Source organism: Eptesicus fuscus, chromosome 16 (genome assembly GCF_027574615.1).
Source record: "Eptesicus fuscus isolate TK198812 chromosome 16, DD_ASM_mEF_20220401, whole genome shotgun sequence".
Taxonomy (NCBI): domain Eukaryota; kingdom Metazoa; phylum Chordata; class Mammalia; order Chiroptera; family Vespertilionidae; genus Eptesicus; species Eptesicus fuscus.
Window position 1 is genome coordinate 48973113 of NC_072488.1, and position 24605 is coordinate 48997717.

The 24605-nt window shown below is 44.1% G+C and overlaps 3 long non-coding RNA genes and 1 other non-coding gene across 6 annotated transcripts in view; 2 read left to right on the top strand and 2 right to left on the bottom strand.

Annotated features, from left to right (window-relative positions):
• The window catches only part of LOC129151827 (uncharacterized), a 105704-nt gene that overhangs the window by 53519 nt on the left and 27580 nt on the right, over positions 1–24605 (top strand). The gene's annotated exons all lie outside the window — the stretch shown is intronic.
• Positions 9795–12831, bottom strand: LOC114229740 (uncharacterized). Of its 3 annotated transcripts, XR_008558489.1 has the most exons (6): positions 12490–12830; positions 11895–12041; positions 10792–10984; positions 10638–10691; positions 10076–10144; positions 9800–9878 (listed from the first exon to the last, which is right to left on the bottom strand). It is a non-coding gene; the product is annotated as an uncharacterized LOC114229740 (long non-coding RNA). The 3 variants fall into 3 exon arrangements; XR_008558488.1 differs by lacking the exon at positions 10076–10144 and having other exon boundaries at positions 9795–9878; positions 10792–11015; positions 12490–12831; XR_008558487.1 differs by lacking the exon at positions 10076–10144 and having other exon boundaries at positions 9795–9878; positions 12490–12827.
• Positions 11756–15373, top strand: LOC129151830 (uncharacterized). The gene is made up of 2 exons (XR_008558493.1): positions 11756–11878; positions 15026–15373. It is a non-coding gene; the product is annotated as an uncharacterized LOC129151830 (long non-coding RNA).
• On the bottom strand, positions 20081–20282 carry LOC129151963 (small nucleolar RNA SNORA74). The gene has a single exon (XR_008558670.1). It is a non-coding gene; the product is annotated as a small nucleolar RNA SNORA74 (small nucleolar RNA).

The window sequence follows — 24605 nt, forward strand, 5'->3', positions numbered from 1 at the left end:
TTATAAGGTGATATGGTTAGAATTAGAACTTGGATTCAAAATTCATTCACATAAAGAATCTACATAAGGTATTTGCTGGTATAACAAAAACCTACAAACTGAAAAAGGATAATTTAGTAATATACTTTACAAAACCTAATATACTTCTTTTTTTTTTTTTGATCTCTTTTTTTTTCCCAATTTTTTTTATTAAGGTATTATATGTGTACATATTTTACCATTGCCACCCCCCCACCCCACTCCCATATATGCCCTCACCCCCCCAGAGTTTTGCATCCGTTGGTTATGCTTATATGCATGCATACAAGTCCTTTGATTGATCTCTTATCTCCCCCACCTCTCCCTAACTTTCCCCCTGTAATTTGACAGTCTGTTTGATGCTTTACTGTCTCTGTATCTATCTTTTTGTTCAAGATTATAATGTTCTTTATTACCCATAAATGAGTGAGATCATGTGGTATTTTTCTTTCATTGACTGACTTATTTCACTTAACATAATGTTCTCCAATTCCATCCAGGTTGCTGCAAATGATGAGAATTCCTTCTTTTTTATGGCAGCATAGTATTCCATTGTGTAGATGTACCACAGTTTTCTGATCCAGTCATCTGCTGACGGGCACCTAGGCTGTTTCCAAATCTTAGCTATGGTGAATTGTGCTGCTATGAACATAGGGGTGCATATATCCTTTCTGATTGGTGTTTCTAGTTTCTTCGGATATATTCCCAGGAGTGGGATTACTGGGTCAAATGGGAGTTCCATTTTCAGTTTTTTGAGGAAGCTCCATACTGTTCTCCACAGTGGCTGCACCAGTCTGCATTCCCACCAGCAGTGCACGAGGGTTCCTTTTTCTCCGCATCCTCGCCAACACTTGTCATTTGTTGATTTGTTGATGATAGCCATTCTGACAGGTGTGAGATGGTACCGCATTGTTGTTTTGATTTGCATCTCTCGGATAATTAGTGACGTTGAGCATGTTTTCATGTGTCTCTTGGCCTTCCTTCTGTCTTCTTTTGAAAAGCTTCTATTTAGGTCTGTTGCACATTTCTTTATTGGATCATTTATCTTCCTTTTATTAAATTGTATAAGCTGCCTGTAGATGTTGGAGATCAAACCTTTATCAGTGATAACATTTGCAAATATGTTCTCCCATGCAGTAGGCCTTCTTGTTGTTTTGTTAATGGTTTCTTTTGCTGTGAAAAAGCTTTTTATTTTGATGTAGTCCCATTTGTTAATTTTCTCTTTAGCTTCCATTGCCCTAGGGGCAGTGTCAGTGAAGAATTTCTTTTGGCATATGTCTGAGATTTTGCTGCCTGTGGATTCCTCTAGTATTTTTATGGTTTCCCGTCTTATGTTTAAGTCCTGTATCCATTTTGAGTTTATTTTTGTGTATGGCGTAAGTTGGTGATCAAGCTTCATTTTTTTGCATGTATCTGTCCAATTTTCCCAACACCATTTATTGAAGAGACTGTCTTGACTCCATTGTATGTTCATGCCTCCTTTGTCAAATATTAATTGAGCATAGTGGTTTGGGTCAATATCTGGATTCTCTATTCTGTTCCACTGATCTATATGTCTGTTCTTGTGCCAGTACCAGGCTATTTTGAGAACAGTGGCTTTGTAATACAGCTTGAAATCTGGTATTGAGATCCCTCCTACTTTATTCTTCTTTCGCAGGATTGCTGTGGCTATTCGGGGTCTTTTTTTATTCCAGATGAATTTTTGGAGAGTTCTTTCAAGGTCGGTGAAATATGCCATTGGTATTTTAATGGGGAGTGCATTGAATCTATAGATTGCTTTGGGTAGTATGGACATTTTAATGATGTTGATTCTACCAATCCATGAACATGGTATGTTCTTCCATCTGTTTACGTCTTCCTCTATCTCTTTTTTCAGTGTCCTGTAGTTTTCCGTGTATAGGTCTTTTACCTCCTTAGTTAAGTTTATTCCTAGGTATCTTAATTTTTTTGGTGCGATGGTAAATGGAATTGCCTTTTTAGTCTCTCTGTCTGTAAGTTCACTATTGGTGTATAGAAAGGCCATAGATTTCTTGGCGTTAATTTTGTATCCTGCTACATTGCCAAATTCATTTATTAAGTCTATTAGTTTTTTGACGGAGTCTTTCGGATTTTTTATGTACAATATCATGTCGTCTGCAAATAAAGACAGCTTTACTTGTTCTTTTCCAATTTGGATGCCTTTTATTTCTTCTTCTTGTCTAATTGCAATGGCTAATACTTCCAGTACTATGTCAAACAGGAGTGGTGAGAGTGGGCATCCCTGTCTATAAGAGACCCACCTTAGAACAAGAGACTCACACAGATTGAAAGTGAAGGGATGGAAAAATATCTTTCAGGCAAATGGAAATGAAAAAAAAGCTGGGGTAGCAATACTTATATCTGACAAAATAGACCTCAAAGTAAATGCCATAACAAGAGATAAAGAAGGCCACTTCATAATACTAAAGGGAGAAATCCAACAAGAAGAAATAATTCTGGTAAACATATACGCTCCCAATATAGGAGCACCCAAATACATAAAAAAAAAAAAACTCCTGGAAGATTTCAAGGGAGAGATTAATAGCAATACAATCATAGTAGGAGACTTTAATACCCCACTATCACCACTGGACAAATCCTCTAAACAAAAAATCAGCAAAGAAACAGCAATCCTAAATGAATCACTAGACCAGATGGAATTAATTGACATCTTTAGAACATTTCACCCCAAAGCCACAGAATATTCATTCTTCTCAAGTGCACATGGGTCATTTTCAAAGATAGACCATATGCTGGGTCACAGGCAAAGTCTCTTCAAATTCAAGAAGATAGAAATTATATCAAGTGTCTTCTCAGATCACAGTGGCATAAAACTGGAAATCAACTACAATAAATACAATCCAAAGAAATCAAACACTTGGAGACTAAACAGCATGCTATTAAACCATGACTGGGTCACCAGAGAGATCAAGGAAGAAATAAAAAACATCATGGCAACAAATGACAATGAAAACACAACAATCCAAAATCTATGGGACACAGTGAAAGCAGTCTTGAGAGGGAAGTTCATAGCTCTACAAGCCTATTGCAAAAAACAAGAATCAATGGTAATAAATTACTTAACTCTACAACTCAAAGAGCTAGAAAAAGAGCAGCAAGAAAAGCCCAGTGTAACCAGAAGGAAGGAAATAACAAAGATCAGAGCGGAGATAAATGACATAGAGACCAAAGAAACAATACAAAAGATCAACAAAACCAAGAGCTGGTTCTTTGAAAGGATAAACAAGATTGATGGACCTCTAGCCAGGCTCACCAAGAAGCAAAGAGAGAGGACCCAAATAAACAAAATCAGAAATGAAAGAGGTGAAATAACAACAGACCCCGCTGAGATACAAAGGATTGTTACAAAATACTACGAACAACTCTATTCCAACAAACTGGACAACCTGGAGGAAATGGACATATTCCTAGAAAAATATAACCTTCCAAAAATCAATCAAGAAGAATCTAAAGAGCTCAATAGGCCAATAACTATGGACGAAATTGAAGCAGTCATCAAGAAGCTTCCGGCAAACAATAGCCCGGGGCCTGATGGCTTCACAGGAGAGTTTTACCAAACATTCAAGGAAGAACTAAAACCTATCCTCCTCAGACTATTCCAAAAAATTCAAGAGGAAGGAACACTTCCAAGCTCCTTCTATGAAGCCAGCATCACCCTAATACCAAAACCAGATAAAGACAACACAATGAAAGAGAATTACAGACCACTATCCCTCATGAACATAGATGCCAAAATCCTCAACAAAATTCTAGCAAATCGGCTCCAGCAGTACATCAGAAAGATCATACACCATGACCAAGTAGGATTTATCCCAGGAATGCAAGGATGGTACAATATCCGCAAATCAATAAACGTGATACATCACATAAACAAATTGAGAGATAAAAATCACATAGTCATATCAATTGATGCAGAAAAAGCATTTGACAAAATCCAACACCCTTTCTTGATAAAAACTCTCAACAAGGTGGGAATAGAAGGCTCATATCTCAACATAATAAAAGCTATATATGATAAACCCACAGCAAACATCATACTCAATGGACAAAAACTAAAAACATTTCACCTAATATACTTCTTTAATATAAAACATTTAATAAAATAAAATTCAAAAGTGAAAAGCTCAGATGTTCTACATGATGATGATCAAACCAGTGACCTAATGAAAAATTCTGGCTCTCACCACTGACTTGGCCAAAATGCAGAAATGTCCTGTGTTGAAGGAATTCTGCAGGGGCAGACTGTCAGAAAGCAATGCTGGGTGGATGAATTAACCCTCACTACTGAGCAAAGGAGGCCTGGCAGCAAGGAGCCAGGGTGGCCTCCTGGTGCTGCGCAGAGGCCCCACCAGGTGGCGCTGCAGCAGCAGAGGAACCTGGCCTACCAACCTGGCAGATCTAGCCACATATGCCCAGGGGGGTGAGGGGGCCAACCTGGGGGGACCGCGAGTCACAGGACCCCATAGGATTCCTGGCTCGCGCTGCTGCCCGGCCCGAGTCCGCCAGGGTCCCGCGGGCAAAGGAGCGGTTGGAGGCCAAGTGCAGCCATTGTGGATGCTGCCCCTTCCAACAGACCACTTGCATCTGCCCAGCATCCAGGCCACCATCCTGCAGGCCCTCATCTCTGGCCTGTGGGCTGGATCTGCTCACTCCTCTGAGGAGCAGCTTGAGCTGGTGAGGGGCAGTGCTGGGCCAGACCACCTTCCTCAATGTCATCAAAGTGAGTGCCCTCAGGCTCACCTGCCCAGTGCATCCATCTGAAAAGCCCAGTCGAACTCCCCCGCCCCCACTTCCCACCCCTCACCCCACCTCCCAGCCATTGGGTGCGGGTTCCAGCCTATCTGGCACCTCCCTGAGCCTGGAATTGGAGTGTCCCACCTGGTGGTGGCTGTGGTGGGTGTGAAGGGTTCATTCCAAGGGTGAACTTGGGCTTGTCACATAATTAAAACACTTGGAGGATTGAGGTTTCCCTGAGTCTTGCTCTGTGGGGACAGCCAAGAGGTCACTTTCAGGAAGGGTGTGACTTGGCGAGCCCCTGGGTCCTGGGAGAAAGCAGGAGACTTGACAGCCCCAGTGCCAGACCAAGAGCCCCAGTGCAGGCTCCTTCCCTGTGCACAGCTGGACCCCTGTCATTCAGGTGCAGGCTGCACTTGATCCCTGGACCTGGATGAGTGGTGGCTGCTGCGCTGAGAGAGGCAGCTGGGGACAGAGTTCCAGCCAGACCTCAGCAGGCCCTTAGACTATTAAACCAGACACTGAGGGGTCCTGCTTCTCCAGGGCTTGTGTCTCCAGCCAGGGGACAAGACACATCTGTAGTCCTCAGAAAGTTAACTACCTGGTCAAACAAGGTGTAGATGTGTTTCCGAGGGAGGGGTTCAGAAGGGGGGGTTGTTCTCACAGGTGGAGGGAGAAGACTGGGCAGGGTCAGGGCTTATTTCAGGCCCTTGGAATGTGTGTCTAGGAGGGAAGTCACCACATGAGCCCATATACAATTTGATGTTTATCCATCAGTGACTTGAGTGGCAGGATGTTTATTAAAATTTGGTGGGTTGTTTGGGTGGGTGGTTGGTTGGATGGGTGGGTGGGTGAGTGGTTGGTTGGGTGGTTGCTTGTTTGGGTGGGATTTGGTTGGTATGTTTTCAGAAGAAATAAGCGCAAGAGACAATGGATAGTCTTTACTGAGAGCTCAGCAGTGGCCTGGCTGGCTCATGACTGGTAGGGCAGTCCTTCAAAGGCTGAGTTTGGAACTGTCCTGAGAGAGATGGCAGCACTTCTTGCCCCTGTGGACTAAGGCTGGCATCCTTGCTGCCTAGCGGGCTGGCCGTCAACTGGATTAGTGGCAGGAATGATTGACACGCAGCTCCCTTCCTCACAGGAGAGAATAGGTGACATGTGACTGTCAGTCCTTGCACTAAGCTGATGGCAGGATGGAGCAGACCCTCCATGTAAGTATTCAGCTTCACAAACCAATTGAGTGAGTTAAATCACATCTATTATGTTTTTTAACCTTTTAAGGCAGAAGATACAGACACATTTTAATTTGATATTTTCAACGGTTGATTTTTACTCAAAGAAAATTAATTGACTTCACCTGAGGTTTTTCAAACCTGGGAAGTTACTTGTTGAATTTTAACAAATGTGACATATAGTGCTCAACACATGTGTATTTTCTGAGTCTTTACAAACAACCTTTCCATACCTATACAAAGAATATACGATTGATATTTTAAAAAGATAATGCTAATTTTACTTTTTTGGGTTATAGGACAGTTACTAAGAAGTATTTAATAGTATCTACCAAAATGTTATAGGATAGGCTTTATAGAGATTTTGTGCTTTTGAAATGAGTAGTATTATAAAAATGTGTTTGCATTTTTGTGAAGTATTGGTACCACAAGGGTTAGTCCAAGGAAAAGTTTATTATTGCTGAGATATTTAGGAAGATTGTAGAAATCTGAACCTACAATTATTGTTTTTAAAGAGTTTGTAGAAACCTTAAGAGGTCTAATGTTACCCTCATTCCATAGATGTAGCTAGGAGACCCAGAAAGGTTAAGTGAAATCCCCAAGACCACAAAGCAAATTCGTAGCAGAGATCCTATGAGAACCCAGGGTCAGTGCTCCTTCCACATTTCCTGTCATGCTCTGTAGAGCCAGTTGAGATTAGAACCATCGAGCTGCGACTTAGGATATCTTAATCCTTTCAAAATCTTTTATGTATAAATATGGTCCTCTTATGAATCTTGAGAGTATTATTTAATTACTAGAGGCCCAGTGAACGGAATTGTGCACATTGAAAGGAAATTAATTAGAAGACATATGTTAATGTCATGGTTCACCCATTCCCTATAATAGAAGTTCAACCCAATTCACAATCAACAATGACTGATGGAAACACGTGTCACTGGCGCCAGTGAGAGCTTTATATATTATATTGATCCACTTGCTTACTTAGACCTGCTTTCTGATTTAGCTAAACTTTTTTTTTTAAATTTCTTTATTGATTAAGGTGTCACATATTTGTACTCATCCCCCCATTCCCATCCCACACCCCTCCCCACGGATGCCCCAACCCCCTGTTGAACTTAACCATTGGATAGGCTCATATGCATGCACACAAGTCCTTTGGTTGATCTCTCTCCCCTCCTCCCACCCTCTCCTATCCTCCCTCTGAGGCCCGATAGTCTGATCGATGCCTCCTTGTTTCTGGTTCTGTTCTTGTTCATCAGTTAGCTAAACTTTTTAAAGCCCACTGAATCACCCCAAATTTTCTTTCAGGATATTGTAGCAACACCACAGTAAATATCATTACGAAGCAGATTGTTATTGTAGATCATGCAGGGAGAACAAAGGATGAAATATTTAACTATAGCAGTGTTTTGACTATGTTCTGTGCACTGAGAAAACCTGAAGTGATTTTCAAGTCCTACCATTTCTTACTTCATTACAGTTGGGTCAAGTTTCTACACATTCTAAATCTTCATTTTCTGGCTAATGAAAAGAAAATAGGATTCCAACGAGTCTCCTATCTACCTATTCCAGGACTTGTGTGAGTATCTAATGAGATGAGGCACGTGACAACACTTCAAAGACATTTGGTTAAAATGTAAAATGTTTGAAACCAGAGGGAGTTGGACCTCCATTACCACCATTTGTCCACCATCCAGAGCTGAGGGGTCAGTGCTGACATGTACACATAAGGAACTACTGGACATTGAAATTGGGTCTCAAAAGAACTGTTGGTCCAGGGGGAAGCTCGCTACAGATTGATTCATTTGCCTGTCAGCATAACTATTATTGCTCGTCTCACATTCAGTTCTTATTAGTATATATCTAGTGACATATGATCTCGCTTATCTAGGGGAAATGATGAACAACATAGACTGAGGAACAAGAACAGAACCAGAAGCAAGGAGGCATCGATCGGACTATCGGGCCTCAGAGGGAGGATAGGGGAGGGTAGGGGGAGGGTGGGGGGAGGGGGAGAGTTCAACCAAAGGACCTGTATGCATGCATATAAGCCTATCCAACGGTTAAGTTCAACAGGGGATTGGGGCATGCGTGGGGAGAGGGGTGGGATGGGAATGGGGGGATGAGGACAAATATGTGACACCTTAATCAATAAAGAAATTTAAAATGTAAAATGTTTGCGCCTGGCTATAAAGCAAGTGGGATGAAGAAACTCCAAGGAGGCTGGTTGCTAGGGAGAGGAAACCAGGCATCGCTATGTGACGTCATTACCTGGCGCCCACAGCCACCATTTCTGTGCTTGGCTGGGCTGTAGGCTTTGTGCCATGGAGTCTAGGCATTGTTGGCTGCGATTTGGTGGGGTGTCACATCAGGGTGGTGGAGAGGCCTGTGTCCACTTGGGAAAAGCAGAGTGTTGCTTGTGGACTCCAGGTTTGCAATGATGTTTCTCTGTAAATGGGCAGTTCACATCCCAGCAGCTGCAGTGTTGAGCATCTGCCCCCGGTGGTCAGTGCGTGTCATAGCAACTGGTGGGAGGGTTGGAAACTTAGCACATTAGCCTTGTATATATATAGATTTTGCAATAAGAATGGCAAAAACTGTTTAAAAAGAAAATTTGCTGTGGCTCATGTCTAAAGATTATCAAATATGAACATTTACTGTATATATTAGCCTTCCAATGAGGAATTCTTCAAATACAGCCTGAGCTGTGGACCCTGAGGCTGTCCACATTTCTAAGTATTTCCTTTTCTCTTTCTTACATTTATATATCCAGATACCTTTTTAAGGTATTACTATTAATTTATTTTAATATATGTTGTATTGACTTCAGAGAGGAAGGGAGAGGGAGAGAGAGATACTAACATCAATGATGAGAAAGAATCATTTATCAGCTGCATCCTATCTGCCACCTAGTAAGGTTGCAGCCCACAACCAAGGCTTGGGCCCTGACAGGGACTCCATGAATTACCTCCTGGTTTATAGGTCAATACTCAAACAAGGAGTACGCCTCCAGGGCGAGATGACACTATTTTATACATGTGTATCCGGATTTGTTTTCTTTTAGTTATGATGTATGCATTCCACTACACCTATAACCACATTTTCCCCATTTATTAAGGCACTGTTTATTTTTCCCAGCTTTATTGAGAAATAATTGATATATTTTCACTGTATAAGTTTAAGGCAGATAGCTCTGTGGTTTGATTTACATATGTTGTGAAATGATAACCACAACGGGTTCAGGTAATATCCATGGAAGATGTGATAAACCAACATTGAAATCTCTAATGTAATTTGAGTTATTTTTTTCTTCAAAGTCAAACCTACAATTCTTACTATTGCAAAAATGTTTTGCTGTTGGCAAAAAAAGAGCTTGTACTTGAAAGTAAAGTGCAGGGTGTGGTGCGACTGCAGGCTGGGGCTCTACAGCCCTGGCCTCTTGCCCTTGACCCCTGCGCCTGTTCACATGCAGTTTCTTTCTCCTTCCAGACTTCAGAGGAGGCCGGTGATGGATGTGCTGCCCCTACTGGATGGGCTCCACAGTCTGTCTTCCCACCACTGAGTGGCAGAGGTGAGAGCCCACTGTGTCAGTCTGTGAGCATATGAAGTTCACACCTCACTTCTGTCTCAGCAGCCCTGGGGGTGACCTCAGCAAGAATGTGCGTAGCACCTATGCTAGCCTCTAGGGTGTGCTCTGTGTGGGCCCAGCTCACCCACAGCTCCTCTCCCCCTGCATCTAAGCCACCATCCAGGTCCTTCTGCTGGAAGCTCTGGTTTGCTGATAATCTTAGACTCCTCTTTCCCCATGAGCTGTGTGGAAGCTTCATATAACAGGATGCTTTCCCGGGAAAACTGGCAAGAGAAAAAGAAAAAAAAATATCAGGATTCCCCCCAATACTTTGGAGTCCAGGGCCCCATTGTCCCAGGTCCTCACCAGAGATGGGTTTTCCTCAGCATTTGAGGGGCTTATGCCCAGGCCATGGCTTTAGAAATGCCTGGGGAGGGGTTTCTTTTCTTTTAGTACTTTGAAGTGCTATGCGAATGGGTACCATTATTTTATTGTTCTCTCTCGATGTTCTTCCTGAAGAAGATGACTGAGTTGGCTGGCTGCGCAGGCGCTGGAAAAAGAGGGTGAGTGTGCTGTCCTATGTGCCAAGATGCAAGGTGTTTGTGCTGTTCTGCGTTTCTGAGCCTCTCTCACCATGTGAGTCAGGTTTGGCCAGAGGCAAGAACAGCCATGAGTGGCTACTCCCAGGCCTTCCTGACAGCACTCCTCTGTCTGACCTCTACCCCTTTGGACTGTGCTCATTGCCAGCTGAATCCACAAGTGAGAGGAGCCCTTGAGCACTGCGTCTTTGGGTGAAGAGGATGAACTTCGGTGGCTCCCTGTCCCACATCATGGAACACAAGGAGGAAGATTTTACTGGGTTCAGACACTGAAAAATCCTTTATGACAGCCCACGTTATTACCCTAATGATTCAGTCTTTGATGATCAATTAGAACCTCTCTGACTGGACCACACAGTAAAGTGTCAGACCTTTGATGAGGGACACTCTGTCTCTCATCTTCGGTTAACCCCCTAAAAATGGGGATGTGTTTATTTCACTCACCAGAATTACTTTTTTCATCTCCCAGTCAAGTTGACAGGTAAATTGGAGCCATCTCTGGAAGGAGAGAGCATATGAAGACAAGGTATTATTTTTACCATAATTTTGAATACCACTCTGCCGGGTACACAAAGAAAAATCATTTATCCTTCCTGACCTTTAACAGAACATAAGTGTTGTTTCTGCAGTTGCGATCTGTAGATGATTAAAAGGCACGGGCTTCCAATGACAATGCTGCCTTCCTTCATCCTTGTCCTGGGGTAGCGTCTCTCCTTGGCAGTGTGCCTGGGACCCAACCAAAACACCGAGAAGTGACTCTGCTCTGTCGACAGGACCCTGGCCCAGCGTTCCTGGAATGGCACAACGCGCCCATTCTTGTCCCTTGGTGGAAGTGATTTAATGAAGCAGAGGGTCACTGTGGGAGGACTGTGCTGCCCATGTTGTGTTTGTGAGATGGTTAAAAGGTTTGGAACCTCCTTTAAGAAACCATGTGGTACATGAAGGAACTGTTCACCCAAGGGATCACATTAGAAGTGGCTGAGACACAGCACCTTATTAAAGGCTATGGAAAGCCCGTGATGATATGAGAACTTAGCTGTGGAGGTCACTGGTCTAGATGGTGGCCCTCAACCCCACTGACTCCCAGTTCCCATAGGCAATTCCTTATACTCAGCCTCCACCACAACTGGCCTTGCTGGACCAGAATCTCTGGGGCAAGAAAACCAAATCTGGGTCTCTCCTTTTATTCTTTACCCTTTTTAAAAATGTAACTGTGGATTCACATTATTTGTAAGAGATAATGCAGAGGTGGCCCAGCTAATCTGACCCGGTTTCCCTCAATAATATCTTAAGAAAATCTCACAAACCCGATATTGACATTGACCCAACCACCCAGTAAGTCAGGTTTCCTGATTCCCTTTGTGCCCATTTTCTCGTGTGAGTGTTGAGTCCTGTGCTCTTTTATCATGTGCATTCTCCATGCAGTCCAGATAAAGAATAGCTCTGTCTGATTCACCCACACCAAGGACAGTGCCTTCTATTTTTTGGTATATTTTTATCACAGTAAAATATGCACAATGAAATTTACCATTTTCACTATTTTACAGTGCGCAGTTCAGTGCTGTTAAGTACAGGCATATGGTTGTGCTGCCGTCACCACCATCATCTCCATCACTGTTCTCATCTTCTCCAACTGAAGCTCTGGCCTCACTAAACAACAACACAGCATCCACCCTCCACCTCTGGTAACTTCCATCTTACCTGTGTCTCTATGACTCTGATGGCTCCAGGGACCTCTTGCGAGAGTGATCACACAGTATTTGTCTTTCTGTGATTGGCTTATTTCCCTGAGCGTCATGTTTTCAGGGTGCATCCAGGTTGTAGCATGTGTCACAACGTGTTACTTTTCTAAGTTGAATTTATTGGGGAGAGATTGGTAATGACATTATGCAGCTTTCAGGTATACAGTTCAATAACACATTTTCTGTATGTTGGATTATACAGTTCAATAACACATTTTCTGTATGTTGGATTCCCCCTCCCCCCAGGTCAGGTCTCCTTCCATCACAATATATCCTTTCTAAACCCTCTTCTACACACACCCTTTCTCTCTGATAATCACCAAACTCCTTTCTGTGTCTATTAGTTTGTTTTTTTTTTTCTTTGCTTAATCCCTTTATCTTTTTCACCTACTCCCCCAACCTCCCTCCCCTCTGAGACCTGTCTGTTTTCTAAATCTAAAAGCCTGTTTCTATTTTGATTGTAGTTTATTTTGTTCATTAGATTCCACATATAATGAAACCATAAGGAACTTGTATTTCTATAACTGGTTTACTTCACTTAGCATAATACTCACCAGCTCCATCCATGCTGTTCCAAAAGATAAGATTTCCTTTTTGGGTGTGCGGGTGAGTAGTATTCTGTTGTGTATAATGTACCAGAGCTTTGTCTCCGCTTATCTGCTGCTGGGTACTTGGGCTGCTGTGAAATCTTCGCTGTTGTAAATAATGCCACAATGAACATAGGGGTGCATATACCCTTTCAGATCAGTGTTTCAGGTTTCTGCAGATATATTCTCAGAAGTGGAAATGTTAGGTCATAAGGCAGCTGTATTTTTAACTTTGGAGGAAGCATCATACTGCTTTCCACAGTGGTTGCACCAATCTGCATTCCCTCCAAGAGGACACGAGGGTTCTCATTTCTCCACATCCTCACCAGCACTTGATGTTTATTGATTTATTGATGATAGCCATTCTGACAAATGGGAGGTGATTCCTCACTCTGATTTTCATTTCTCTTTCTGTAATGATTAGTGATGCTGAGCATCTTTTTATTTATTCCTGTAATGGTCATCTGCAGGTCCTCATTGGAGAACTGTCTATTTAGGTCCTTTGCTCATTTTTAACTTGTGTTGTTTGGGTTTTTTATGATGTTGAATTTTATTAGTTCTTTATAAATTTTGGATATTTAGCCCTTATCAGATGTATCATTGGTAAATATGTTCTCCCATTCAGTGGGTTGTCTTTTCATTTTGTTCATGGTTTCCTTGGTTGTGCAACAACTTTTTACTTTGATGTGGTCCCATTTGTTTACTATTTCTTTTACTTCCCTTGCCCAAATAGATATATCAGAATTAAAAATATTACTATGAGAATTTATTTCCTTTATTTTCTTCTAAAATTTTTATGGTTTCGATTCTCACATTCAAGTCTTTAGTCCATTCTTCATTTATTCTTCTATATGATGGATTATGGTAGTCTGCTATCTTTTAATTTTATACAGATCTGTCTAATTTTCCCAGTAGCATTTATTGAATGGACTATCTATACCCCATTGTATGCTCTTGTATCCTTTGTCAGAAATTAATTGACCATAAATGCATGGGTTTATTTCTGGGCTTTTTGTTCTGTTCCAATGATCTATGTGTCTGTTTTATGCCAGTACCATGCTCTATTTATTACTCTAGCCTTGTTGTATAGTTTGATATCAGTTAGCATGATTCCTCCAAGTTTGTTGTTCTTTTTCAAGATCACTGTGGATTTGGTTTGGTTTTATTTTGTTTGTTTTATTTGTGTGTGTGTGTGTGTGTGTGTGTGTGTGTTGGTTTGTTTTTAGTGTAGTTGTTGTTTTTTAGTACTTCCATATAAATTTTGTGACATTTGTTGTAGCTATCTGAAATATGACATTGGACATTTTAATGATGTTAATTCTTCCTATCTGTGAACCCAAGATATGCTTTTACTTATTTGAATCTTCTTTAACTTCTTCCCTCCTTCTTCCTTCCTTCCTTCATTTTCTTTCTCTTTCTGTCTTCCTTCCTTCCTTCCTTCCTTCCTTCCTTCCTTCCTTTCTTTCTTTCTTTCTTTCTTTCTTTCTTTCTTTCTTTCTTTCTTTCTTTCTTTCTTTCTTTCTTTCTTTCTTTCTTTCTTTTTCTTTCTTTCCTTCTTTCTTTCTTTCTTTCTACTTTCTTTCCTTCTTTCTTTCTTTCTTTCTTTCTTTCTTTCTTTCTTTCTTTCTTTCTTTCTTCCTTCCTTCCTTCCTTCCTTCCTTCCTTCCTTCCTTCCTTCCTTCCTTCCTTCCTTCCTTTCTCTGTCTTCCTTTCTTTCTTCTCCTTCCTTCCTTCCTTCCTTCCTTCCTTCCTTCCTTCCTGCCTGCCTTCCTTCCTTCCTTCCTTCCTTCCTTCCTTCCTTCCTTCCTTCCTTCCTTCCTTTCTTCCTTCCTTCCTTCTTTCCTTTTATTATGCGTGTATCCTCATCAGAGGATGTTTTTTCCTTTGCTTTTTGAAAAGGTGTGCAAGGGAGAGAGTGAACAGAGAGGGTGGGTGGGGGAAGTAAGACAGACAGACAGAGAGAGAAACAATGATATGAGAGAGACACAATGATTGGTTGCTTCCTGCACTCAACAAAATTGTGGCCAGGGATCAAAGCTGTAATCCAGGTATGTGTCCTTGTCTGGAATGGAACCTATGACCCTTGGATGTATGGCCTGACACTCTAACCACTTGGCAACATCGGTCAGGCTTTCAATTTCTTCCTTCAGTGTCTTTTAATTTTTTGAGTACTGGTCTTTTACATCCTTGGTTAAATGTAATTTTAGGTATTTTGTGGTTTTATTATGCTAATGTGAATGAGATTTTTTCTTAGTTTCCTTTTTGAGAGTTCATTATTGGTGTATAAAAATGCAGCTGATTTCTGGATATTTATTTTCTATCTTGCTCTGTTCTGAATTCATTTATTCTACAGTTGTTTTTATTTTTGTTTGTTTGTGTTTTTTTTATGGAATCATTTGGGGGTCTCTATATACATTATGTCATCTCCAAATGATGAGTCATACTTCTTCCTTTCCAATGCAAATGCTTTTCATTTCTTTCTTTTTTTTTTTTCTAATGGCAGTGGCTTGGACTTCCAGCACTATGTTGAATACATATGATGACCGCAGACATCCTTGATTTGTTCCTGATCTGAAGAAAAACACTTTTGCCTTTTGTCCATGGAGTATGATGTTGGCGATAGGTTTGTCCTACATGATCTTCATTATGTTGAGGTGCGTTCCCTCTATTCACACTTTGCTGAGAGTTGTTATAATGAATGCGTGCTGAGTTTTGTTGAATACTCTTTCTGCATCTATTGTCATAACCGTGTGATTTTTATTCTTTATTTTGTTTATGCTGTATCATGTTCTTTATGTGCAGATACTGTACCAAGATTACATGCCTGGAATAAATCCCACCTTTTAATGTGTTACTGGATCCAGTTTGCCAATATTTTGTTGAGGATTTTAGCATCTGCGGTCATCAGGGATATTGGCTTATAATTTTCTTTCTTTGTAGAGTCCTATTCTGGATTGGGGATTAGGATAATATAGGACACATTAAATGAGCTTAGGAGTCTTCCTTTGAATTGAATGTTTTGCATGAGTTAGAGGAGAACAGGTATTAGTTCTTCTCTGAAAGTTTGATGAATTGCACTTTGAAGCAATCCAGTCAAGCACCTGTGTTGGTTGAGAGGTGGTTTTTCTTTTAATCCTCACTCAAGGATATTTTTTTCCAATGATTTTTTAATTTAATTTTTTTTTAGAAAGAGAAGAGGGAAGTAGGGAAGGAGAGAGAGAGAGAGAGAGAGAGAGAGACAGAGAGAGAGAGAGAGAGGTGAGACACACTCATCAAATGGTTATCTCTCACACACACACCTCAACATGGGGCAGGGGTGAACCTGCAATCCAGGTACTTGTCCTTGACTGGCAATTGAACCCATGATCCTTTGGTGCATTGATCATAGCTCTAACCACTGACACACAATTGCCCATGCTTCATTGATCTCTTGGGTTTTTTTTACTCTTTTGTTTATTTCTGCTCTGATCTTTATTATTTCCTTTATTCTCTTCACTTTGTCGTGTCTGTTTTTCTATTGCACTAGTTCCTCTCAGTGTAAAGTTCAATGATGTATTTCATATTTTTCTTGTTTCTTGAGGTAGGCCTGTAATGCTATGAATTTCCATCTTAGCTTATGCTGGGTGCCATAGAGTTAGGCTTGTTGTGCTCTCATTTCCATGTGCTTCAAAGGTATCATTTCATTATTTCCTTGATCTCATTGATAACCATTCATAATTTAGTAACATGTTAATTAGCCTCCAAGACTTTCTGTGTTTTGCAGTTCATTTCTTTTTCTGTTTATTTTTTTAATCTGATAATTATTAATACGTATTGTGGTCAAAAAATATAAGAATTACAGTTTTTACCACATTTAAGTATACATTAAGTATATTGACATTGTGCAACTCTCGCCACCATCTATCTCCAGATTTTTTTTTTCATTGCTTTTATTTCTTTGTTAATAAGTTTATTGTGGCGGGGTGGTTTTAGGTGTGTCCAATTCTGTAATAGATCACATGTATATCATTTTTTCTTATTGACTTCTAATTTTATACAGTTATGTCCAGGAAAGATTCTTGATATGATTTCAATCTTCTTAAATTCACTGAGACTGTTTTGTGCCATAACCTGTGGTCCATATGAGAAAATGTTGCACATTCACTTAAAAATAATGTATATTCTACTGCTTCAAGGTGAAATGCTCTGAAGATACCAATTAAATCCATTAGATCTAGACTGTTATTGAAGGCCATTCTTTTCTTCTTGATTTTCTGTGTGGAATATCCATCTATTGATGCCAACTGGGTGTTAAAATCCCATACTATGACTGTATTATTGTTGGTCTCTCCATTTATGTTCCATCATGATTTTTTAAAAAATATATTTTATTGATTTTTTACAGAGAGAGGAAGGGAGAGAGATAGTTAGAAACATCGATGAGAGAGAAACATCGATCAGCTGCCTCCTGCACACCCCCTACTGGGGATGTGCCCGCAACCAAAGTACATGCCCTTGACCGGAATCGAACCTGTGACCTTTCAGTCCGCAGGCCGACGCTCTATCCACTGAGCCAAACCGGTTTTGGCTCCATCATGATTTGATTTACACATTTAGGTGTTCTTTTGTTGAGAAAATACATATATCCAAGGGTTATATCTTCATGTTGGATTGCTCAGTTTATCATTATGTGATGTCCTTCTTTTTCCCCTAATATAGCCTTTGTTTCAAAGTCTATTTTGACAGTTATGGGTATTACCTCCCCAGCTTTTTTTTTTTATCATTTGCACTTGCATGAAATATCTTTTGCCATCTCCTTGCTTTTCATGTGTATCTCTTTCATTCTGAGGTAGGTCTCTCGTTGACTGCAAATATATGGTTCTTGTTTTCTTATCTCTTCAGCTACCATGTCTTTTAATTGCAGCAGTTAAGCCACTTACAGTTAAAATGATTATTCATAGATATGTTTTATTCTTTCTACTCTGTTTTTTTTTTTTTTTTTTTATTCTTTCTTGACATTTCTTAAACTGATGCTTTGGTGGTAACACACTTCTTTTGCTGTTTCTTGTCTGGGAAGCTCTTTATTTCTCCATCCATTTTAAATGACAGCCTTGTTGAGTAAAGAAGTCTTGGTTGAAGGTCCCAGCTTTTCATTACTTTGCATATTTTCTGCCAATCCCTACAGGCCTGGTATGATTATGTAGAGAAATAAGCTGACAACTCTGTATCTGGTCTATTGCTTCCCTCCACTTCATTTAGCATTTTTTCTGGACGTGGCTTTTGTTCTTCAATCCGGGGCATGTTTCTTTGTCTTTGCTTTTTGATTACCTCCGTGTGTTTGTTTCTGTGTATGAAAATCCAAGTCTTGGTAGTGTGGCTTTGTGTAGTATGTATCCTGTGGAACCCAGTGTCAGAGGCTCCTTGATCACCTGAGTTGAGTGCTCCAGAGATGCCCCCCGTGTGTGTTATGTGAACCTTCCTGTGGTAATTGATTCTTTATTGACAGTTCCCCTTGTAGGTAACTGACTATCTTTCTTTTGTTGTTTTAAGATGTCCTGTCTTTAATCTTTGTCTTTTTAATTGTGATATGTCTTTGACTTTTGGGTTCATCTCGTTTGGGAATCAGAGCTTCCTGGACTTGTGTGTCTTTCCTTCACCAGGGTAGGGAAATGTTCAGTCATTAGTTATTTTAATAGACTGCAATCCCTTAACCTTTCTTTTCTCTTTCTAGTACTCCTATAATGTAGATGTTGCTATGCTTCATGTTGTCCCAAAAATCCCTTAAGCAGACCTCATTTTCAGAACTTTTTTTTCTGCTTTTGTCTTCTGCGACCTTGTTCTCCAAATCACTAATTCAATTCTCTACTTTATCCAACTATTTCTTTCTTCCAGGGTATTCTTTGTTTCAAAGACTGTAGTCTTTATTTCTCACAGGAACTTTTATGTGGATTGTAGTCTTTATTTCTCACAGGAACTTTTATGTGGATTAAATGTTCTTTTTCATGCTTACTATCAGTTTTCCAGGTCCCACTGATTTCATGCATTCTTCACCTAACTTCTATTAACATCCTAACAACAATTTTTATTTAAACACGTTGTATCTGGTATCTTGCTTGCCTTTACTTCATTGATTATTTTTTCTGGATGTGACTCGTGTTCTTGAATTTGGGGCATGTGTCTTTGCCTTCACTTTTTGTCTGCCTCTGTGTTTTTGTTTCTGTGTATGAGAATCCAAGTCTGTGTAGTGTGGCTTTGTGTAGCAGATGTCCTGTGGAATTCTGTAGCACAATTTTTTGGTCACGTGAACTGAGTGCTCCAGGGATGTCCACTGTGTGTGTTTTGTGAACCTTCCTGTGGTAGTGGATTCTTGATTACCATTGGCCCATGCATGTATTGAGTTGATGCTTAGGCTATTTGGCTTTGACCACAGTGGACCCTGCCTACAGTGTATGAGCTGCTGACAGGTGTTGACCACGTGGAGCACAATGCATCTCAGCAGGGTCTGGTGCTTGCCTAAATGTCTCTTTGGATATGCCTCTTGTGAGGCTAATTGTATCCTGCTCTGATGTGCTCTGAAGCTTGCACCTGGGAGTTATGGTCCTGGAGCTTCCTGGAAGGAACACTGGTGCTGGCCAATGTCAGATGCTTTATGTGACTGGCCCAGGGCATTCTATTCGGATCTGCAAAGCAATTCACATTTTGTGACAGCCACTGCTGAGGCTGAGTGAGCACAGGAAGGTCCAAGCAGGGCACCCAAGCTGGATTTTACTAGCACTGAGCCTGGGGACAGGTAAGCAAAAGTCCCAGAGCACCCCATGTTCTGCCTCTCTGTCTGCCTCAATCTGCTGGGTGCCTGTTAGCCTCAGTTAATGGCAGAGCCTCTGCAAGTACTCAAGTTGCAGGAGGACAGTTCTCAGGGAGTCCCCAGGTAGAGGTGAGTGGTATTCACCAGATTGATGCAGGTTCAAGCTCAGAGTCAGTTTTGAGTCTGAGGTGACTCAACAAATGTCCCAGGGTACACCAGGTCCAGCTGCCACCCGCTGGGTCCTCACACATCTTTGAGCAGTGAACAGAAGACACAGACCTGCCATTCTTTGTAGAAGGAGAATGAAAAAGTCAAAAGAGGCAGCTTCCCTGTATTTAAGATGACTGGGGTCTGTAATCTGAGATCAGCTGTCTGAGCTGAAGCGCTTCCCAGAGTGTCTGTGGATTCTCAAAGGCCAGAGAGCTGCTTCCTGTTGTGGATGATCCTGGGTCCCCAGGGAGGAGAGCTAGTGCATGGCAGGATCATGCAGGTGTGATCCCGTCATCATGTAGTGAAAGGCAGAGTACCCTCATGCGTGCCTGATTTAACCAGAGTCATCCCTCTATTTCTATCCTGAGAGAACTGCAGCTCTCTCCACCTTCCCACCACATGCATGCTCACTGGCTTCCAGGCAACACTGTTCTGCCTTCTTTCTGCCTTCTTTCATCAAGGCTGGGTGAGCCAGGCTGGCTGGAATGTAGGGAAGGGAGGACAGAGGTCCATTTTGTGGATTGAAAGGCTACTAGAACCATTAAGGCTTAAATTGATTTTTTCTGTGTCTGCTCCCACTCTAGAACTAAGCAGCCAAAATGATGCTTAGCTCACTTTCAAGGAAGCACAGTTCTGCTTTGCACCAGTGCCACATGTCACCAGATCAGTGCAGGGACAGCTGGAGGAAGAAGACAGGGCATTCCTCTCCCAGCACTGCAACATGATCCCAGGCATGATGCTGCATGGAGAGCTGATCACTGCTAGAGCACTGAAGGCTTTTAGGCACATACGGAAATGATCTCATTTATATCTTTTCAAGATCACTCTTATTTGTATTTTTGCTTTTGTTTTATTTAAAATTGTTTTACTAATTTAATTTTTTCAGTTAGCAATGACATTCAATATTATTTTCAAGTGTATAAAATAGTGGTTACACATTCATATAACATATAAAGTCATCCCCTGATAAGTATAGCATGAAGTATCATTTAAAAGGGTATGAATCCTATTCATGAGGGCTCCAACCTCATAATCTAATCAAGCTCAAAGACACACCTTTTATTTATTTTAATCAAACTTATTTGGGTGAAATTCATTAATAAAATTGCATAGGTCAGGTGTGCAATTCCATAATGCATCATCTTTATATTGTATTGTGTGTTCAATGCCTTCAAGTCAAGTCTCCTTCCATCCCCATTTATCCCCTCTATGCCCTTTTTTCCCTCCACCAACCGCCCACTCTTTACCCCTACCTCCGATTCCCCACATGCCACCTCCAACTGACACCCCACAACCCACACCACCACCCCCCAACTACCACCTCTCACCCGCCAGCCCCCACTAAACATGATTACACCAACCTCACCCCCCACACTTACCCTCCACTTCCACCCCCACCCGCCAAACCATATCCCACACCCTGCACCACCCAGTTCCCCCCCAACCCCCACACCCTACCTGCAAGCCCTCACCCCTTCCCCCCCCTACCCTCCTTCCCCTTCCCCTGCTTGTGATTTGACATTTGAAATGATATTTGAGATGTGTCTTGAGGGCTCAGGTAGGATTCAGACAGATGAAGAAGGTGAGAATGTGCTTCAGGTACAGAGAGTGGACACTCAGCCTGGAGGCAGGAGAGATGAAGACTGGACAGACCAGAGCATATGCCCCTCAGGTGCCTGTGAGTGAGGGGTCAGGGCAGGGAAACAGAAGACCCTTCAGGGAGGGAAAAGGCAGAGTGGAAAGGAGCCCCTAGGGAAGGCAGGCAGGAGGACAGGGGACCATGGGAAGGGAAACAAGGGCCCCACAATGGGGGCATAGGGGATTCTCCATGGAGGGGTGATTCCCCTGTTACCTATCTCTACTCCCATGTACCCCATTCCCTGGCCCCTCCATGGATGATGCCCTAACACCACTATCCTGCTCAGACTATGTGTGGTCCTTTGTCCTCCCTGCCCTGCTACCTTCATGAAGGATGCCCTGTCCCCTTGCCCTGCCATCTGTTTAAGGACCTGTGCCTAAGTCTTTGCTGTGTCAAAGTAGGGCTCCCTAGCCCCCAGCCTCTCTCTCTGCATGGAGGCTTCCGTGTTCCCCTTGCCCTGCAATCTATTTGAGGACCTGTGCCAAAATCCTTGCTTTCTCAAAGTAGGGCTCCCTATCCACCCAGCCTCTCCTCTCCTTGAAGGGTTCCGTGTTGCTATTCCTCCCTGTCCTGTCCCCTGCATGTAGTCTTCTGTCTCCTCCCTGCACTTCTCCCTCAATGAGAGGTTCCCTTTCCCCAATGCCTTCCCCTCAAAGTGAGGTTCGCTGTCCCCCTTGCCTTGCCCTATCCATGGAGGGTACCTTCTCTGCTGGCCCCAACCTGTCAAACTGGGGTTCCCTACAAATCTGCCATGCCCCATCCATGGAGGGTACCTTCTCCTCCCTGCCCCTCCCCCTCAAAGTTAGGATCCCTATCCCCTTGCCCTGCCCCCTTCATGGATAGTTCTGTCTCCTCTCTGGCCTGCTCTCTCAAAGTGGGCTCCCTTTCCTCGTGACCTCCCCCCTGCATTGAGGGTTCCTGGTCCAACTGCCCTGCCCCCTCCATAAAGAGTTCCTTGTTTGCATTCTCCTCCCTGCCTGCCCCCTTTAATTGGGTTTCCATTTCCTCCTGCCCACCCCGCTGCATGGAGCTTTCCTGCCCCCATGATCCTGTCTCTCCAAGTGGGGTTGTCTGTGCCACAGCTTGAAGGGTTTCGTGTCCACACTGTCCTGCCCCCTCCAAGGTGTATTCCCTGTCCTCCTGACTTGTCCCCTACCAGGAGGGTTCCCTGTCCCCTCCATGGAGTATTCCCTGTCCCCTGATTTGCCCCCTCCCAGTAGGGTTCCCTGTCCCCCTGCCCTGTCCCCTCCATGGAGTGTTCCTTTTCTCCCTGCCCTGTCCCCTCCAAGGAAGGTTCTCTGTGCTTGTGCCCAGCCCCCTCCATGGAGGGTCACCTCTCCTCCCTGCCCTGCCCCCTCCATGGAGGGTCCACTCTCTTCCCTGCCCTGTCCTCTCCAGGGAGGGTCACCTCTCCTCTGTGTCCCCTCCATGGAAGATGCCCTCTCCTCCATGGCCTGCCCCCCAAATGGAGGGTCCTCTCTCCTCCATACCCTGTCCCCTCCATGGGAGTCCCCTCTCCTCTCTGCCCTGTCCCTTCCATGGGAGAACCCTCTCCTCTTTGCCCTGCCCCCTCCATGGAGGTTCCCCTTTCCTCCCTGCCCTGGCCCCTCCATGGAGGGTCCCCTCTATTCCCTGCACTGACCCCTCAATGGAGGGTTCCAATCCCCTATACTCCCCCCTCCATGGAGGGTCCCCACTCCTCCCTGCCCTCACCCCTCCATGGAGGGTCCCCATTCCCCTACCCTACCCCCCCATTGAGGGTTTCTATCCTCCTACACTCCCACTACAATGAGGGTTCCCTCTCTTCCCTACCCTGCCCCCTCCATGGAAGTTCCCCTCTCCTCCCTGCCCTGCCCCTTCATGGAGGTTACCCTCTCCTCCCTGCCCTGGCCCTTCTATGGAGGATCCCCTCTACTCCCTGTCCTTACAACTCCATGTAGGTTCTCCTCCCTGCCCCCTGCAGGGAGGGTTCCCTCTCCTCCCTGCCCATTCCATGGAGGGTCCCCTCTCCTCTGTGCCCTAGCCCCTCCATAGAGGGTCTCCTCTCCTCCCTGCCCTGGCCCCTACATGGAGGGTACCCTCTCCTCCCTGCCCTGGCCCCTCCATGGAAGGTTCCCTCTTTTCCCTGCCCTGGCCCCTCCATGGGAGGTCACCTCTCCTCCCTGCCCTGGCCCCCCATGGATGGTCCATTCTCTTTCTTGCCCTGTCTCCTCCATGGAGGGTCACCTCTCCTCCCTGTCCCCTGCATGGAAGGGCCCCTTTCCTCCCTGCCCTGGCTCCCAAATGGAGGGTCCTCTCTCTGCCATACCCTGACCCCTCCATGGAGGGTCTCCTCTCCTCTGTGACCTAGCCCCTACATGGAGGGTATCCTCTCCTCCCTGCCCTGGCTTCTCCATGGAGGGACCCCTCTCCTGCCCTTCTATGGAGGATCCCCTCTACTCCCTGTCCTTACACTCCATGGAGGTTCTCCTCCCTGTCCCCTGCATGGAGGGTCCCCTCTCCTCCATGCCCCCTCCATGGAGGGTCCCATCTCCTCCCTGCCCTGGCCCCTACATGGAGGGTATCCTCTCCTGTCTGCCCTGACCCCTCCATGGAGGGTCCCCTCTCCTCTGTGCCCTAGCCCCTCCATAGATGGTCTCCTCTCCTCCCTGCCCTGGCCCCTCCATGGAAGGTTCCCTCTTTTACCTGCCCTAGCCCCCCATGGATGGTCCACTCTCTTCCCTGCTCTGTCCCCTCCATGAAGGGTCCCCTCTCCTCTGTGCCCTAGCCCCTCCATAGAGGTTCTTCTCTCCTTCCTGCCCTGACCCCTACATGGAGGGTACACTCTCCTCCCTGCCCTGGCCCCTCCATGGAAGGTCCCCTGTACTACCTGCCCTGTCCTCTCCATGGAGGGTTCTCTCTACTCCCTGCCCTGTCTCCTCCATGGAGGGTCATCTCTCCTCCCTGTACCCTGCATGGAAGGTCCCCTTTCCTCCATGCCCTGGCCCCCAAATGGAGGGTCCTCTCCCGCCATACCCTGTCCCCTCCATGGAGGGTCCCCTCTCCTCCCTGCCCTCACCCCTCAATGGAGGGTTCCCATCCCCCTACCCTGCCAATTCCATGGAGAGTCCTCTCTTTTTTCTGCTCTGCCCACTCCATGGAGGATACCCTCTCCTCCCAGCCCTCACCCCTCAATGGAGGGTTCCCATCACCTACCCTGTCCCCTCCATGGAGGGTCCCCTCTCCTACCTGTCCTGCTCCCTCCATGGAGGGTCCCCTCTCCTCCTGACCCAACCATCCCCTCCATGGAGGGTTCACTGCCTCCCCTGCCCTGAACATTCCATGGAGTGTCCCCTCTCCTCCCTGTCCTGCTCCCTCCATGGAGGGTCCCCTCTCCTCCCTACCCTCACCCCTCCGGGGAGGGTCCCCGCTCCTCCCAGCCCTCACCCCTCAATGGAGGGTTCCCATCCC